The following is a 15,740-nucleotide window of genomic DNA, read 5'->3' as shown; positions in this document are numbered from 1 at the left end:
GAAGTCCATTTGAACCAAAGGTTCAAATGCATCTCCAAATTAAGCTCCTATATATGCCATAATGTGTTTTCTCATAATCAGCATGTATAAGTTGGTTTGTCATGCATGAAACTAGTACATATGGAAAGATTGCATTTTTCTGATAATTTTTCATATATAAATTATTTTAATCTGAGCTACGATTGAATTGTTATGATTTTTTGAAGTTTAAAACAATTTCTGGAATTTTCTGATTTAATTTAAATCCAGAAATCATATTATTGCGCCAGCATGACGTCAGCACGACGTCAGCGGTCAACTGGGCTGGTCCGGGTCAAACCTGACGTGTGGGGCCCACACGTCAGTGACAGGGGGGTTAAACAGGGGTTAATTTAGTTCTAATTAAGAGTTAGTGGCGCTGGGGCCCACTGTCAGTGTCACAGTTAGTTAACAAAGTTAATTAGTTGCTAAACTAATCCTAAAATAAAAATTAGCAGGGCCGGGCCCACCTGTCATTGACCCACACGGGTCAAATCTGGGTCAACAGGGGGTCTAACCCGGTCAACTCGCCGGCGTTTAGCCGCCGGCGAGGCCCGAGACGGCGGAACGCCGCGGAAATCACCCACAGGGCTCCGTTCGAGGCGTGTTTAGGCTCTTCGAAGAGCTGGCGATGCGGCGCGTCGAGCAGTGCCCTCGGCCAGAGCTGGGGTGGCCTAGAACAACGTCGGCGACCACGTTTGCGGCCGCCGGAGTTCGGCTGTGTTCAGGGGCGCGGCTGCAGCGTGCTAACGCGCGAACTAAAACGCTAGCGGGGCACTACGAGGTGCGGCGAGAGTGCTAGGTGCACTAGCGTGGCCAAAGGGTCGCCGGAGCAACGCCGGCGACAAGCTCGAGCGGAGGCGAGCTTCGGCCATGGCGGAACTGAGGCCTAGACGGCGTAAACGCGAGGAGGAGGAGAGGGGTTCGAAGCAGAGGCTCACGGGGAGGTCGATGGGCTGGTCAGCTTGCTCGGGGAAGGCCGGAGCAGAGCAGGGCGGCGAAGACGATCTCGGACGGCCGAGGTTGAAGACGAGGACGGTGCAGGCGCTGTGGTGCGTCCCCGGTTGCGTGGGGCATCGAGGAAGAAGACGGAGCCGAGGCGGTTCTCTTGGACACGCTGGTGCGACTAGGGAGGGCTGGTGGCCATGGCGACGGTGAGCGATGGCGGCGGCAGCGCTCGGGTGCGCTCGGGGAAGAGAGAACCAGGGAGGAGGGAGAGCGAGAGGGAGTGAGAGCGGTGCGGGGCAGCGCGTGGCGACGTTCCGGACGTCCAGGCGTCGAGGGGGAGGACAGGCAGGCAGGTGCCGTGGCGGCACGGCGGTGCGCACGCGTCGGCCACACGCCCCTGGCCTCCTGGCGGGAGGTGGAGGACGACTGGCACTAGCCAGTCGGCTGGGCCGGCCAGCTGGGCCGCACAGTGCCAGGCCTCAGGTGAGCACAGGTAGGCATTTTTTTCTAATTTTGTTTTATTTTCTACTTTTCTGGCATTTGTTTGGTTTAATAAAAATACTAAACCATTTTATTTGCTTATGCCAATTTTTGTAGGGGCTAATGGTATTATTCCAGAGCTCCTCACAAAAGGCACAATTTTTGGACATATATTAATATATATAACTAATATATTTCCAATGCAAATATTTATCGAATTAATCCAAATGGCCAAAATAAATGTCCATGAGCTCCTAAAATATTGTTTTGATTTTTATCTCTGTCCAATATTTTCAGGGAGCAACATGAGCATTTTCTTGGACCCTTTTTGGAGAAATTTTTATTTGGGTCATTTTCAAAAATGATTCTGAGGGTTCCACCAATCCTCATTTCAAATTTAAATGAAATTTAAACATGATGCACAATGACTAGCTAGTCTAGGTCATACCAGACTAGGGATGTGACACCTTGTTCCATAATCCATCAAATCTTTACCCAAAACTTGAAAACTTCACAACACAAAACTCAAAGTAGAAAATCTCGTGAGCTCCGTTAGCGAAAGAAAACAAAAGACCACTTCAAGGTACTGTAATGAACTCATTCTTTATTTATATTGGAGTTAAACCAACTGTATTCCAACTTCTCTATGGTTTATAAACTATTTTACTAGCCATAGATTCATCAAGATAAGCAAACAACACACGAAAAACAGAATCTGTCAAAAACAGAACAGTCTGTAGTAATCTGTAGCTAGCGCAAGATCTGGAACCCCAAAAATTCTAAAATAAATTTCTGAACGTGAGGAATTTAGCTATTAATCATATGCAAAAAGAATTAACTAAATACCACTTTCCAAATAAAAATGGCAGCAGTTCTCGTGAGCGCTAAAGTTTCTGTTTTTTTACAGCAAGATTAACAAGACTTTCCCCAAGTCTTCCCAACGGTTCTACTTGGCACAAACACTAAAAACAACCAAAACAGAGGCTAGATAAATTATTTATTATTAAACAGGATAAAAAATCAAGGAATAAAAATAAAATTGGGTTGCCTCCCAACAAGCGCTATCGTTTAACGCCCCTAACTAGGCATAATAAGCAAGGATAGATCTAGGTATTGCCATCTTTAGTTTTCAACTTTTTAGCAGAATCAAGCTCGAATCCGGGGGGTTCTTTACGTTTCCCTTCATATTATGAAATTTTTAGATCTAAAGAATCCAACCGCTTATTTCAAAGAGTAATCAACATATTCATGCGGTGAATATTTCCGCTACCGTTCTTAAGAGGTTCAAGAGACTTCATTAAAATTTTAGTGACTTCACAAAAATTTTCAAAAACTTGTGTCTCTTCCTGGGTAGGATGAGGCCCCTTTTGTTGAAGTAGTGTTCCCACTATACCTTTTATAATTTCAAGCACAATATGGGGATCAATTTCAATAAAATTGCCTTTGGCAACGCAATCCAAGAGTTGTCTATGAGACATATTTAATCCAACATAGAAATTGCGAAGCAAAATTCTCAGGTTCACTTCAAAGGTACAATTATGATAAGACTCCATTATCCTCGACCAGGCATCTTTTAAGTTTTCTCCTTGTCTTTGTTTGAAGTGGAAGACTTTAAACTCAGGGGACAACGGAGTAGATAAGGGACTAGCCATAACGACAAGCAAACGGAAAAGAGGCGGACACAGAAAGAGAGGGAGGATAGAGAGAGGGAGAATAAAACGGCAAGGGTGAAGTGGGGGAGAGGAAAATGAGAGGCAAATGGCAAATAATGTAATGTAGGAGATAAGGGTATGTGATGGGTACTTGGTATATTGACTTTTGCGTAGACTCCCCGGCAACGGCGCCAGAAATCTTCTCTGCTACCTCTTGAGCACTGCGTTGGATTTCCTTGAAGAGGAAAGGATTATGCAGCAAAGTAGCGTAAGTATTTCCCTCAGTTTTTGAGAACCAAGGTATCAATCCAGTAGGAGGCTACACGCGAGTCCCTCGTACCTGCACAAAACAAATAACTCCTCACAACCAATGCGATAAGGGGTTGTCAATCCCTTCACGATCACTTACGAGAGTGAGATCTGATAGATATGCTAAGATAATATTTTTGGTATTTTTATGATAGAGATGCAAAGTAAAATAAAAGCAAAGTAAAAAAAGGAAAGGAAATAACTAAGTATTGGAAGATTAATATGATGAAGATAGACTCGGGGGCCATAGGTTTCACTAGTGGCTTCTCTCAAGAGGATAAGTATTTTACGGTGGGTAAACAAATTACTATTGAGCAATTGACATAATTGAGCATAGTTATGAGAATATCTAGGTATGATCATGTATATAGGCATCCCGTCCAAGACAAGTAGACCGACTCCTGCCTACATCTACTACTATTACTCCACTCATCGATCGCTATCCAGCATACATCTAGAGTATTAAGTTCATGAAAACAGTGTAACGCCTTAAGCAAGATGACATGATGTAGAGGGATAGATTCATGCAATATGATAAAAAAACCATCTTGTTATCCTTGATGGCAACAATACAATACGTGCCTTGCTGCCCCTACTATCACTGGGAAAGGACACCGCAAGATTGAACCCAAAGCTAAGCACTTATCCCATTGCAAGAAAGATCGATCTAGTAGGCCAAACCAAACTGATAATTCGAAGAGACTTGCAAAGATAACCCATCATACATAAAAGAATTCAGAGGAGATTCAAATATTGTTCATAGATAATCTTGATCATAAACCCACAATTCATCGTTCTCAACAAACACACCGCAAAAAGAAGATTACATCGAATAGATCTCCACAAGAGAGGGGGAGAACATTCTATTGAGATCCAAAAAGAGAGAAGAAGCCATCTAGCTAAGAACTATGGACCCGAATGTTTGAGGTAAACTACTCACACTTCATCGGAGAGGCTATGGTGTTGATGTAGAAGACCTCCGTGATGGATGCCCCCTCCGGCGGAGCTCCAGAACAGGCCCCAAGATGGGATCTCGTGGATACAGAAAGCTACGGCGGTGGAATTAGGGTTTTGGCTCCGTATCTGATCGTTTCGGGGTACATAGGTATATATAGGAGGAAGGAGTACGTCGGTGGAGCAACAGGGGGCCCACGAGGGTGGAGGGCGCGCCTGGGGGGTAGGCGCGCCCCCTACCTCGTGGCCTCCTCCTTTGTTTCTTGACGTAGGGTCCAAGTCTCCTGGATCACGTTCGGTGAGAAAATCACGTTCCCGAAGGTTTCATTCTGTTTGGACTCTGTTTGATATTTCTTTTCTTCGAAACCCTAAAATAGGCAAAAATAGCAATTCTGGGTTGGGCCTCTGGTTAATAGGTTAGTCCCAAAAATAATATAAAAGTGGATAATAAAGCCCAATAATATCCAAAACAGTAGATAATATAGCATGGAGCAATCAAAAATTATAGATACGTTGGAGACGTATCAACGAATTTATGGGCATCCTTGAAGAGAGAAGGCCAATAAAATCTAGACTGCTATACCTTATGAGCGGTTCTATCTCTAGCATGATGCCCTCCATAAGCTTCGGAGTGACATTTCCATAGGATTTGTCCCTGTTCATGCTCAGGTACACAACATCTAATAATACCATCTACTCCTTCTTTATAAAGATGTGGGCCATCCCACTTAAATGATAGAAGATTTTTTTCTTTTGTTGGTAAGTAAAGCTAGGTGGTAAATATTAAGCAACAATGTAATTAGCATAGTCAACATACCAAGGAGTACTATGAGAAACATTTATTGCAGCTAACTATGAAGGAAATATGCCCTAGAGGCAATAATAAAGTTGTTATTTATATTTCCTTATATCATGATAAATGTTTATTATTCATGCTAGAATTGTATTAACCGAACACTTAGTGCATGTGTGAATACATAGACAAAACTGAGTGTCCCTAGTATGCCTCTACTTGACTAGCTCGTTAATCAAAGATGGTTAAGTTTCCTAACCATAGACATGTGTTGTCATTTGATGACTGGGATCACATCATTAGAGAATGATGTGACGGACAAGACCCATCCGTTAGCTTAGCATTATGATCGTTTAGTTTTATTGCTATTGCTTTCTTCATGACTTATACATGTTCCCTTGGCTGTGAGATTATGCAACTCCCGAATACGGGAGGAACACCTTGTGTGTTATCAAACATCACAATGTAACTAGGTGATTATAAAGATGTTCTACAGGTGTATCCAATGGTGTTTGTTGAGTTGGCATAGATCGAGATTAGGATTTGTCACTCTGTGTATCAGAGAGGTATCTCTGGGCCCTCCCGGTAATGCACATCACTATGAGCCTTGCAAGCAATGTGACTAATGAGTTAGTTACGAGATGATGCATTACGGAACGAGTGAAGAGACTTGCCGGTGATGAGATTGAACTAGGTATGATGATACCGACGACCTAGGTATGATGATACCGACGATCGAATCTCGAGCAAGTAACATACCGATGACAAAGGGAACAACGTATGTTGTTATGCGGTTTGACCGATAAGGATCTTCATAGAATATGTAGGAACTAATATGAGCATACAGGTTCCGCTATTGGTTATTGACCGCAGATGTGTCTCGGTCATGTCTACATAGTTCTCGAACCCGTAGGGTCTGCACGCATAACGTTCGATGACTATTTGTATTATGAGTTATGTGATTTGATGAACCGAAGTTTGTTCGGAGTCCCAGATGAGAACACGGACATGACAAGGAGTCTCGAAATGGTCGAGATGTAAAGATTGATATATTGGAAGGTTATGTTTGGACACCAGAATAGTTTCGGAAAGGTTCGGACATTTTTCGGAGTACCGGGGGGTTACCGGACCCCCCCCCCCCCCCGGGGGGGAGTTAATGGGCCTTCATGGGCCCTGGTGGAGAGAGGAGGCGGCGGCCAGGTGGAGGCGCGCGCCCTGCCAAGTCCAAACTAAATTGGACTAGGGTTGGGGGGGCGGCCCCCTTTTCCTTCTTCTCCTCCACCTCTTTCCCCCTCCCCCCTTCTCCGGAAAGGAAAGGAGGGGGCCGAATCCTACTTGGACCGGGAGTCCAACTAGGACTCCCCCCTTGGCGCGCCCCCCTTGGGCCGGCCACCTCTCCTCCCCCCTTTATATACGTGGGAGGGGGCAGCTCAAACACGCACCAAGTCTTCTCTTAGCCGTGTGTGGTGCCCCCTCCATAGTTACACACCTCGGTAATATCGTTGTAGTGCTTAGGCGAAGCCCTGCGCCGGTAACTTCATCATTACATCAACACGTCGTCGTGCTGATGAAACTCTACCTCGTCCTCAACTGGATCTAGAGCTCGAGGGACGTCATCGAGCTGAACGTGTGCTGAACACGGAGGTGCCGTACGTTCAGTGCTTGGATCGTTGAATCGCAAAGACGTTCGACTACATCAACTGTGTTACTAAACTCTTCCGCTTTTGGTCTACGAGGGTACATGGACACACTCTCCCCTCTCGTTGCTATGCATCACCTAGATAGATCTTGCGTGATCGTAGGAATTTTTTTGAAATACTATGTTCCCCAACAGTGGCGTTCGAGCCAGGTCTATGCGTAGATGTTATATGCATGAGTATAACACAATGAGTTGCGGGGATAATAGTCATACTACTTACCAGCAACGTCTTACTTTGATTCGGCGATCTTGTTGGATGAAGCGGCCTGGACCGACATTAAATGACCGTGTTCATGAGACTGGTTTTACCGACGTGCTTTGCACACAGGTGGCTGGCGGGTGTCTGTTTCTCCAACTTTAGTTGAATCAAGTTTGACTATGCCCGGTTCTTGTTGAAGGTTAAAACAGCACACTTGACGAAAAATCGTTGTGGTTTTGATGTGTAGGTTAGAACGGTTCTTGCTCAGCCCGTAGCAGCCACGTAAAACTTGCAACAATAAAGTAGATGACGTCTAACTTGTTTTTGCAGGGCATGTTGTGATGTGATATGGTCAAGACATGATGAGATATAAATTGTTGTATGAGATGATCATGTATTATAAAAGTTATCGGCAACTGGTAGGAGCTTTATGGTTGTCATTTTATTGTATGAAATGCAATCACCATGTAATTGCTTTACTTTATCACTAAGAGGTAGCGATAGTCATAGAAGCAATAGTTGGCGAGATGTCAACGATGCTATGATAGAGATCAAGGTGTCAAGCCGGTGACGATGGTGATCATAACGATGCGTTGAAGATGGAGATCAAAGAGCACAAGATGATGATGGCCATATCACATCACTTATTTTGATTGCATGTGATGTTTATCCTTTATGCATCTTATTTTGCTTAGTACGGCGGTAGCATTATAAGATGATCCCTCACTAAATTTCAAGGTATAAGTGTTCTCCCTGAGTATGCATCGTTGCTACAGTTCGTCGTGCCGAGACACCACGTGATGGTCGGGTGTGATAAGCTCTACATTCACATACAACGGGTGCAAACCAGTTCTGCACGTGCAAAATACTCAGGTTAAAGTTGACGAGCCTAGCATATGCAGATATGGCCTCGGAACACTGAGACCGAAAGGTCGAACGTGAATCATACAGTAGATATGATCAACACAGTGATGTTCACCATTGAAAACTACTCCATCTCACGTGATGATCGGACATGGTTTAGTTGATATGGATCACGTGATCATTTAGATGACTAGAGGCATGTCTATCTGAGTAGGAGTTCTTAAGTAATATGATTAATTGAACTTTAATTTATCATGAACTTAGTACCTGATACTATTTGCATGTCTATGTTGTTGTAGAACAATGGCCCGTGCTACCGTTCCCTTGAATTTTAATGCGTTCGTAGAGAAAGCTAAGTTGAAAGATGATGGTATCAACTACATGGAATGGGTCCATAACTTGAGGATTATCCTCATTGCTGCGCAGCAGAATTACGTCCTAGAAGCACCGCTAGGTGCAAAACCCGCTGCAGGAGCAACTCCAGATGTTATGAACGTCTGGTAGAGCAAAGATGATGACAACTCAATAGTTCAGTGTGCCATGTTGTGCAGCTTAGAATCGGGACTTCAACGACATTTTGAACGTCATGCAGCATATGAGATGTTCCAGGAGTTGAAGTTAATATTTCAAGCAAATGCCCAAATTGAGAGATATGAAGTCTCTAATAAGTTCTATAGCTATAAGATGGAGGAGAATAGTTTAGTTAGTGAACATATACTCGGAATGTCTGGGTACCTAAACCACTTGACTCAACTGGGAGTTAATCTTCCTGATGATAGTGTCATTGACAGATTTCTTCAATCACTACCACCAAGCTACAAAAGCTTCGTGATGAACTATAATATGCAAGGGATGGATAGGATGATTCTCGAGCTCTTCACAATGCTAAAGGCTGCGGAGGTAGAAATCAAGAAGGAGCATCAAGTGTTGATGGTTAATAAGACCACCAATTTCAAGAAAAAGGGCAGAGGGAAGAAGGGGAACTTCAAGAAGAATGGCAAACAAGTTGTTTCTCAAGTGAAGAAGGCCAAGTATGGACCTAACCCTGAGACTGAGTGCTTCTACTGCAAAGGTACTGGTCACTGGAAGCGAAACTGCCCCAAGTATTTGGCAGATAAGAAGGATGGCAAACTGAAAGGTATATTTGATATACATGTTATTGATGTTTACCTTACTAATGCTCGTAGCAGCGCCTGGGTATTTGATACTGGTTCTGTTGCTCATATTTGCAACTCGAAATAGGGGCTACGGATTAAACGAAGATTGGCTAAGGACGAGGTGACGATGCGCGTGGGAAATGGTTCGAAAGTCGATGTGATCGCCGTCGACATGCTACCTCTACATCTACCTTCGGGATTAGTTTTAGACCTGAATAATTGTTATTTGGTGCCAGCATTAAGCATGAACATTATATCTGGATCTTGCTTGATGTGATACGATTATTCATTTAAATCAGAGAATAATGGTTGTTCTATTTATATGAGTAATATCTTTTATGGTCATGCACCCTTGATGAGTGGTCTATTTTTGTTGAATCTCGATAGTAGTGATACACATATTCATAATATTGAAGCCAAAAGATACAAGTTTAATAATGATAGTGCAACTTATTTGTGGCACTGTCGGTTAGGTCATATTGGTGTAAAGCGCATGAAGAAACTCCATGCTGATGGGCTTTTGGAATCACTTGATTATGAATCACTTGATGCTTGCGAACCATGCCTCATGAGCAAGATGACTAAGACTCCGTTCTCCGGAACAATGGAGCGAGCAACTGACTTATTGGAAATAATACATACTGATGTATGCAGTCTCGTGAGTGTTGAGGCTCGCGATGAGTATCGTTATTTTCTGACCTTCACAGATGATTTGAGCAGATATGGGTATATCTACTTGATGAAACATAAGTCTAAAACATTTGAAAAGTTCAAAGAATTTCAGAGTGAAGTGGAAAATCATCATAACAAGAAAATAAAGTTTCTACAATCTGATCATGGAGGCGAACATTTGAGTTATGAGTTTGGTCTTCATTTGAAACAATGTGGAATAGTTTCGCAACTCACGCCACCTGGAACACCACAACGTAATGGTGTGTCCGAACGTTGTAACCGCACTTTATTAGATATGGTGCGATCTATGATGTCTCTTACTGATTTACCGCTATCATTTTAGGGTTATGCTTTAGAGACGGCTGCATTCACGTTAAATAGGGCACCATCTAAATCCATTGAGACGACACCATATGAACTGTGGTTTGGCAAGAAACCCAAGTTGTCGTTTCTTAAAGTTTGGGGTTGTGATGCTTATGTGAAAAAGCTTCAACCTGATAAGCTCGAAACCAAATCGGAGAAATGTGTCTTTGCAGGATACCCAAAGGAGACAGTTGGGTACACCTTCTATCACAGATCCAAAGGAAAAATATTCGCTGCTAAGAATGGATCCTTTCTAGAGAAGGAGTTTCTCTCGAAAGAAGTGAGTGGGGGGAATGTAGAACTTGATGAGGTAATTGTACCTGCTCCCTTATTGGAAAGTAGTTCATCACAGGAATCAGTTCCAGTGATTCCTACACCAATCAGTGAGGAAGCTAATGATAATGATCATGAAACTTCTGATCAAGTTACTACCGAACCTCATAGGTCAACTAGAGTAAGGTCCGCACCAGAGTGGTACGGTAATCCTGTTCTGGAGGTCATGTTACTTGACCATGACGAACCTACGAACTATGAGGAAGCGATGATGAGCCCAGATTCCATGAAATGGCTTGAAGCCATGAAATCTGAGATGGGCTCCATGTATGAGAACAAAGTGTGGACTTTGGTTGACTTTCCTGATGATCGGCAAGCCATAGAGGATAAATGGATCTTCAAGAATAAGACTGACGCTAACGGTAATGTTACTATCTACAAAGCTCGACTTGTTGCGAAAGATTTTCGACAAGTTCAAGGAGTTGACTATGATGAGACCTTCTCACCTGTAGCGATGCTTAAGTCTGTCCGAATCATGTTAGAAATTGCGCATTTTATGATTATAAAATTTGGCAAATGGTTCCTTAATGGATATCTTAAAGAAGAGTTGTATATGATGCAACCAAAAGATTTTTTTTTTTCGATCCAAAAGGTGCTAGCAAAGTGTGCAAGCTCCAAAAGGATCTAGATTATTGACTCTAGTGCAAGTGGGAGACTGAAGGAAATATGCCCTAGAGGCAATAATAAAGTTGTTATTTATATGTCCTTATATCATGATAAATGTTTATTATTCATGCTAGAGTTGTATTAACCAGAAACTTAGTGCATATGTGAATACATATACAAAACTAAGTGTCCCTAGTATGCCTCTACTTGACTAGCTCGTTAATCAAAGATGGTTAAGTTTCCTAACCATAGACATGGGTTGTCATTTGATGAATGGGATCACATCATTAGAGAATGATGTGATGGACAAGACCCATCCGTTAGCTTAGCATTATGATCGTCTAGTTTTATTGCTATTGCTTTCTTCGTGACTTATACATGTTCCTCTGACTATGGGATTATGCAACTCCCAAATACCGGAGGAACACCTTGTGTTCTATAAAACATCACAACGTAACAGGGTGATTATAAAGATGATCTACAAGTATCTCCAATGGTGTTTGTTGAGTTGGCATAGATCGAGATTAGGATTTGTCACTCCGTGTATCAGAGAGGTATCTCTGGGCCCTCCCAGTAATGCACATCACTATGAGCCTTGCAAGCAATGTGACTAATGAGTTAGTTATGGGATAATGCATTACAGAACGAGTAAAGAGACTTGTCGGTGACGAGATTGAACTAGGTATGATGATATCGATGGTCGAATATCGGGCAAGTAACATACCGATGAAAAAGGGAACAACGTATGTTGTTATGCGGTTTAACCGATAAAGATCTTCGTAGAATATGTAGGAACCAATATGAGCATCTAGGTTCCTCTATTGGTTATTGACCGGAGATGTGTCTCGGTCATGTCTACATAGTTCTCGAACCCATAGGGTCCGCACGCTTAATGTTCGATGACGATTTGTATTATGAGTTATGTGATTTGATGAATCGAAGTTTGTTCGGAGTCCCGGAGGAGATCACGGACATGACGAGGAGTCTCGAAATGGTCGAGACGTAAAGATTGATATATTGGAAGGTTATGGACACCAGAATGGTTTCGGAAAGGTTCGGACATTTTCCGGTGTACCGGGGGGTTACGGACCCCCCCGGGAGTTAATGGGACTTTATGGGCCCTAGTGATGAGAGGAGGCGGCGGCTAGGTCGAGGCGCCCTCCCAAGCCCAAACCGAATTGGACTAGGGTTGGGGGCGGCCCCCCTTTCCTTCTTCTCCTCCACCTCTCTCCCCTACCCCCTTCACCGGAAAGGAAAGGAGGGGGCCGAATCCTACTTGGATTGGGAGTCCAAGTAGGACTCCTCCCTTGGCGCGCCCCCCTTGGGCCGGTCACCTCTCCTCCCCCCTTTATATACGTAGGAGGGGGGCACCCCAAAGACACACCAAGTCTTCTCTTAGCCGTGTGCGGTGCCCCCCTCCAGAGTTACACACCTCAGTAATATTGTTGTAGTGCTTAGGCGAAGCCCTGCGCCGGTAATTTCATCATCCCTTCAACACGCCGTCGTGCTGACGAAACTCTCCCTCGTCCTCAACTTGATCAAGAGTTCGAGGGACGTCATCGAGTTGAATGTGTGCTGAACACGAAGGTGTCGTATGTTCGGTGCTTGGATCGGTTGAATCGCGAAGATGTTCGACTACGTCAACTGTGTTACGAAACGCTTCCGCTTTCGGTCTACGAGGGTACATGGACAAACTCTCCCCTCTCATTGATATGCATCACCTAGATAGATCTTGCGTGATCATAGGAATTGTTTTGAAATACTGCGTTCCCCAACAAACTGCTCATCAGGAAAACTATCATCAATAGGTAGTGGGTCATCAAGCACATTTTCAAGCCTGGATAAATTATTAGCTACTTGGTTCTCAACTCCTTTTCTATCAATGATATGTAATTCAAATTCTTGTAAGAAGAGAACCCATCGAATAAGTTTAGGTTTAGCATCTTTCATTTCCATAAGATATTTAATAGCAGCATGGTCTGTGTGAACAGTTACTTTGGAATCTACAATATAAGGTCTAAACTTATCACAAGCAAACAACACTCCTAAGAATTTTTTTCAGTAGTAGCATAATTTCTTTGGGCACTATTTAGAGTTTTACTAGCATAATGAATTACATTGAGTTTTTTATCAACTCTTTGTCCTAAAACAGCACCAACAGCATAATCACTAGCATCATGCATAATTTCAAAAGGCAAGTTCCAATCAGGTGCTTGAACAATAGGTGCAGAAATTAAAGCTTCCTTAAGTGTTTCAAAGGCTTCTAAACAATCATCATCAAAAACAAAAGGAAGATCCTTTTGCAAGAGACTAGTAAGAGGCCTAGAAATTTTTGAAAAGTCTTTGATAAATCTCCTATAGAAACCAGCATGACCTAAGAAACTATGAATACCTTTTATATCTTTAGGACATGGCATTTTCTCAATTGCATCAACCTTAGCTTTGTCCACTTCAATACCTCTTTCAGAAATTTTATGACCAAGACAAGGCCTTCATTAACCATAAAGTGGCACTTCTCCCAATTCAAGACAAGATTTGTTTGTTCACATCTCTACAAAACTTGATCAAGATTGCGTAAACAATCATCAAAAGACTTCCCATAAACAGAAAAGTCATCCATGAAAACCTCAACAATCTTTTCACAAAAGTCAGAGAATATAGCAGTCATACATCTTTGAAAGGTAGCAAGTGCATTACATAAACCAAAAGGCATACGTCTATAAGCATTGGTTCCAAAAGGACAAGCTAAAGTGGTCTTTTCTTGATCAGGTTGAGAAACAGGAATTTGTGAAAAGCCAAAATATCCGTCAAGAAGCAAAAGTGTGTGTGTGCTTAGATAATCTTTCAAGCATTTGATCAATAAAAAGGCAAAGGGTAATGATCTTTTATAGTTGCATTGTTTAATTTCCTAAAATCTATTACCATTCTATAGCCTGTAACAATTCTTTGTGGAATAAGTTCATTCTTATCATTAGGAACAATAGTTATACCTCCTTTCTTAGGAACACAATGAACAGGACTTACCCATCTACTATCAACTATAGGATAGATTATACCTGCTTCCAGAAGTTTTAATATTTCCATTCTTACCACTTCTTTCATCTTCGGATTTAACCGACGTTGGTGATCAACAATGGGTTTAGCATCAGGTTCCATATTAATTTTGTACTGACGTAGAGTGGGACTAATGCCCTTTAATTCATCAAGAGTATATCCAATAGCAACTCGGTTCTTCCTTAGAACTTTCAATAATCTTTCTTCTTCATGTTCTGGAAGGTTATTACTAATAATAACATGATATATCTTATTTTCATCAAGATAAGCATATTTCAAAGTGTCTGGCAATTGTTTTAATTCAAACATAGGATCACCTTTAGGTGGAGGAGGACCTCCTAGAGTTTCAATAGGAAAATTGTGTTTAAGCAGAGGACGTTGTTCAAAGAAAATTTTATCTATTTAATTTATTTCATGCATATGAAAATCATTTTCATGGTCTAGCAAATATTGTTCTAAAGGATCAGTAGGTGGCACAACAATAGAAGCAAGACCAATTAATTCATCCTTACTAGGCAATTCTTTTTCATGAGGATTTCTACTAAACTTGGAAATTTTAAACTCATGAGACTCATTACCAAAACTAACACCGACAGTTTGTTTCTCACAATCTATCTTAGCATTAATGGTGTTCAAGAAAGGTCTACCAAATATAATGGGACAAAAGACATCTTGTGGGGAACCAAGAACAAGAAAATTAGTAGGGTATTTTATTTTCCCAAACAACACTTCAACATCTCTAACAATCCCAATTGGTCATATAGTGTCTCTATTATGAAGTTTAATAGTAACATCTATTTCTTCTATCTCTGCGGTTGTTATGTCATTCATAATTTCTTGATATAAGGTATAAGGAATAGCACTCACACTAGCACCTATGTCACATAAACCATGATAACAGTGATCTCCTATTTTAACTAAGATGACGGGCATGCCAACAACATGTCTATGTTTATCTTTTTTATCAGGTTTGGCAATTCTAGCAGCTTCTTCACAGAAGTAAATAACATGCCCACCCATATCTTCTTGCAAGAGATCTTTAACCATAGCAATACTAGGTTCTACTTTAATTTGTTCATCAGGTTTAGGTGTTCTAATATAGCTTTTGTTAACCACAGTTGAAACTTTAGCATGTTCCTTAATCCTAACAGGGAAAGGTGGTTTCTCAATATAAGCAGAAGAACAACTGGATCAACATTATAAAGTATAGTTTCTTCTTTAACCGGTACCGGTTCTTTAATTTATTCTTTAATAGGTGGGTGATATTTAAACCACTTCTCTTTAGGGAGTTCAACATGAGTAGCAAATGATTCACAAAAGGAGGCTACTATCTTAGAGTCAAGTCCATATTTAGTGCTAAACTTTTGAAAAGCATCGGTATCCATAAAGGATTTAACACAATCATACTTAAGTTTAATACCTGACTATTTACCTTTGTCGAGTTCCCAATCTTCAGAGTTGCATTTAATTCTTTCCAAAATATCCCACCGGAATTCAATAATCTTCTTCATAAAAGAACTAGCACAAGAAGTATTAACCATGGTTTGATCATTACGAGAAAGCCAAGCATAAAAATTTTGGATAATAATTTCTGTCGGATCATGGGTTCCGGCAAACCCTTGAGGTTTGAACACTGGGG

The sequence above is a fragment of the Triticum aestivum genome, chromosome 2A (genome assembly GCF_018294505.1).
Source record: "Triticum aestivum cultivar Chinese Spring chromosome 2A, IWGSC CS RefSeq v2.1, whole genome shotgun sequence".
NCBI classification, from domain to species: domain Eukaryota; kingdom Viridiplantae; phylum Streptophyta; class Magnoliopsida; order Poales; family Poaceae; genus Triticum; species Triticum aestivum.
This window is presented reverse-complemented; position numbering follows the sequence as displayed.